General features: G+C 44.3%; 1 pseudogene; it reads left to right on the forward strand.

The window, feature by feature from the left end:
- The first annotated feature begins 3477 nt into the window (after positions 1–3477).
- On the forward strand, positions 3478–3967 carry LOC133059063 (peptidyl-prolyl cis-trans isomerase A-like; annotated as a pseudogene).
- Positions 3968–4253: the final 286 nt, after the last annotated feature.

A 4253-nucleotide genomic window follows, 5' to 3' on the forward strand; every position in this document is an offset into this window, starting at 1 on the left:
CCACTAGCGCCCCCTGTGCAGCCCCTAAACGAAATATAATTGTTTCCTTTATATAGTCCTTATCATCTATGATAAAGCAGTAAAATGGTTGCTGCTAAACTCAAGCTATCAACTCTGAATATGTTTCAACATTAACAGTAATAGCAACTAACAATTATTGAACATTTCCTATGGATTGTATACCTGCTAGGCCCTTTACATACATTCAGAGCACAGAAGGTAGGTAGGAGCTAAATAAAAGGTATCCTGTCTTCTTCCCATTTTACAGACATGAGTGGGTAGCTTGCTAAGGCACACGTAGTTAGTCTAGTGATAGGAACACAACACATTTTGGCCCTCTGATTCCAAAGCTAAGGCTCTTAGGAACCGTACTCATAACCGCTGGTGGGACAGTCCCTTTACTTACCAACAAGAGTTTACCAAGCAACTCCTTGGAGGAAGAAATGGGAGGATGCAAAGATGAATGAGACGAGCTTGCTGCTGTCACATCCTGTGACATTCAGTGAAGGATCCAGAAAAGTCTACCCCTATCTGTTAAAAAGAGTCAGGGGTGAGGGGCTTCCAGATACACACACACAATACAGAGTGCTCAGTTAAATTTTAATTTCAGATAAATGACAGAAAAATTTTAATGTACGTTTTCCCCCTTATAATATTTGGGCCATATTTATACTGAACAAATGGACTCTTTGTTTATCTGAAATTCAATCTTCACTGAGCATCCTGTATTATACCTGGCAACCCTGCTGTGTAATAAGTTTAATGGCAGAGATTCAAAGCAGAAATGCAGGAGAGAAAGAGCTCTGGGAACAATTAAACCCAAGATATGAAAATTGACAAAGAGATGAGACACTGAGATAACCCCGAAGATCACACCTCTTTGTGCAGTTAAGAAGGGCTCACAGTGGTATTTGCACTTGACCTTAGAGGTGACCTCAGAGTCTGACTTCCTTGATGGTGCAGGCTATAAAGAGTATGCCTGAAATATGGGAGACCTGGGTTCAATCCCTGGGTCGGAAAGATCCCCTGGAGAAGGAAATGGCAACCCACTCCAGTATTCTTGCCTGGAGAATCCCATGGACAGAGGAGCCTGGAGGGCTCCAGTCCATGGGGTCACAAGAAGTCAGACACTACTGAATGACTAATACTTGCACTTTCACTTAGATGTGAATATGATTTGCCTTGTGTGAAGGAGCAGAGATACCATTTCAGGCCAAGATAATGGTATGAGCAAGCGTAGGGGCAGGGGGTGGGAAAGGTCAAGTTATAGACCCATCTAGTTCAGAAAAATGGATTGAGCTGGATCAGAAGCCGGGTTTTTCTGTTTCCAGAGCCCATGCCTAGGACATTCTATCAAGTGAGAAAAGACACAGGTCTCATGGGGCAGAAGCCAGTGACAACAGTTGGCTGGGAACAGACTGTCCAGGGACTAGACTGCCAAGCTGAGTCCTATAGGCTTAATTAAGAATAACTCAGTGTGAGGAAAGATGCAACCATCCAAGGACACTCCGTGCCCAAGCTCTAGCAAACAGACGGATGCCAGAATCTTTGAGACTGGGGGCCAGGAGAGAGGCAGGGCCACAAAGCTGGTAGCTGGCCAGAAGCTGTCTGTCCCCACCACTCCAAACTCATACGCTGTGTGGACATCCTCAGGACCTGTAACGTAGTGTGACTGGGGACCTCAAGCAGGCCCATGCCATTTTACTGGCCAAAAATACTTTTGGTTCCAGCTGAATATCAGTATTCCAGGTACTGCATTCATTTAGCACTTATTTAAAAAAAAAAAAAAAACTACCACAGTGGCCTCTCTGTTGTAAATCAAACAAAAAGACAAAAGCAGTTTAACAAGCTCATCCATGATTGTGCAGCCTTTACAAACGCTTTTCTGATGAGTAGCAGGTCAAGAAGCAACAGTTAGAACTGGACATGGAACATCAGACTGGTTCCAAATCGGGAAAGGAGTACATCAAAGCTATATTTTGTCATTCTGCTTATTTAACTTATATGCAGAGTACATCATGAGAAATGCTGGACTGGCTAAAGCACAAGCTGGAATCAAGATTGCCAGGAGAAATATCAATAACTTCAGATATGCAGATGACACCACCCTTATGGCAGAAAGCAAAGAAGATCTAAAGAGTGTTTTGATGAAAGTGAAAGAGGAGAGTGGAAAAGCTGGTTAAAATTCAGAAAACTAAGATAATGGCATCCAGTCTCATCACTTCATGGCAAATAGACGGGAAAACAATGGAAACAGTGAGAGACTTTGTTTTCTTGGACTCTAAATGCAGATGGTGACTACAGCCATGCAATTAAAAGACTCTTGCTTCTTGTAAGAAAAGTTATGACCAACCTAGATAGCATATTAAAAAGCAGAGACATTACTTTGCCAACAAAGGTCCATCTAGTCAAAGCTGTGGTTTTCCAGTAGTCATGTATGGATGTGAGAGTTGGACTATAAAGAAAGCTGAATGCCAAAGAAGGATGCTTTTGAACTGTGGTGTTCGAGAAGACCCTTGAGAGTCCCTTGGACTGCAAGGAGACCCAACCAGTCCATCTGAAAGGAAATCAGTTCTGAATATTCACTGGAAGGACTGATGTTGAAGCTGAAACTCCAATACTTTTGGCCACCTGATTCGAAGAACTGACTCACTAGTAAAGACCCTGATGCTGGGAAAGATTGAAGGTGGGAGAAGGGGAAGACAGAGGATGAGATCATTGGATGGCATCACCAACTCAATGGACATGAGTTTGAATAAGCTCCGGGAGTTGGTGATAGACAGGGAAGCCTGGCATGCTGCAGTCCATGGGGTTACAAAGAGTTGGACACGACTGAACTGAACTGAACTGAAGCTGGGTCATGCTAACAGTCATTCTAACCTTATCTCGGCCACAAAAAAAAATGCGTCTTTTCACCCAATTGTTCTACCTGCGGGGTGAAGGAGGCCAGGAAGGGCAGGGGAGATTTTGGAGAGGGGGTGGAAGGGGCCCGGGGCAGGAAACATGGACAATTGTGCCTTGTGTTTTGTCTACTCATTACCAATGACTCATCTGAGAGCACCTGATTGTTGGGGCCTGCATGCTGACCAGGTTTCTCATCCTAGAGAACAAACTCACTGACCACACAGACATTCACAGGATACTTATGCCTCTGAAGCTCTGGAAAGTTAGAGAATTCACCCATGATAATCATACCCACGATCTCAATGTTGAGGAGATTTGTGCATAAAGTGCCTGGGGATGGGGAGGTGGGAGGGTGGTGGAAGAAAAAGGATGGGAAGGATGAGGGACGGAGGGTCCTTAAAGAAATCAGATTTTGCAGGCAGGGATGTTAAACCTTTCTTTAATTCTGATGTCAAACTCACTTTAAATGTTTTTACCCTGACCACTGTGCAGCTCAAAGACACCTGTTTAGCAAAACTTATGGGTACAGCCTTGTAGACGGTGCCACCCTGGAGCCTCCCACGCTATTCAGCCATGGTCAACCCCACCCTGTTTTTTGACATCACTGACAATGGCAAGACCTTGGGCCCCATCTCCTTTGAGCTTTTGTAAACAAAGTTCCAAAGACAGCAGAAAATTGTCATGCTCTGAGCACTGGGAAGGAAAGATTTGGTATAAAGGTTCCTGCTTTTGTAGAATAATTCCAGGATTTATGTGCTAGGGTGGTGATTTTGCACGCCGTAATGGTGCCAGTGGCAAGTCCATCTATGGTGAGAAATTTGATGAGAATTTCACTCTGAAGCATGCAGGTTCTGGCATCTTGTCCATGGCAAAGGCTGGCCCCAACACAAATGATTCCCAGTTTTTCATCTGCACTGCCAAGACTGAATGGTTGGATGGCAAGCACGGGGTCTTTGACAGGGTGAAGGGGGGCATGAATATTGTGGAAGCCATGGAGCACTTTGGGCTCAGGAATGGCAAGACCAGCAAGAAGATCACCACTGGTGACTGTGGACAAATCTAATAAGTTTGACTTACACTTTACTTTAAAACAAACAAACAAACTTATGGGCACAGAAACCAGAGAGTACAGCATATCTAAGGACAGAGCCTCTGGGGACTGAATTTAGAGTTTTAAGAGCCCTCCTAGCCCCAGTCTTCCCCAAACCAAACATTCTTAATTTTCCTTTCCAGCATCCCTGGGAGACTTGGGTGGTTGAGGTACACTGACCTAAAGTCCCTAAGAGCTAGGTTTTCTAAGTGTGGGAAGAGATATTACAGAGGACTTGCCAAGACACATGGAGACATTT

The sequence above is a fragment of the Dama dama genome, chromosome 7 (genome assembly GCF_033118175.1).
Source record: "Dama dama isolate Ldn47 chromosome 7, ASM3311817v1, whole genome shotgun sequence".
Taxonomy (NCBI): domain Eukaryota; kingdom Metazoa; phylum Chordata; class Mammalia; order Artiodactyla; family Cervidae; genus Dama; species Dama dama.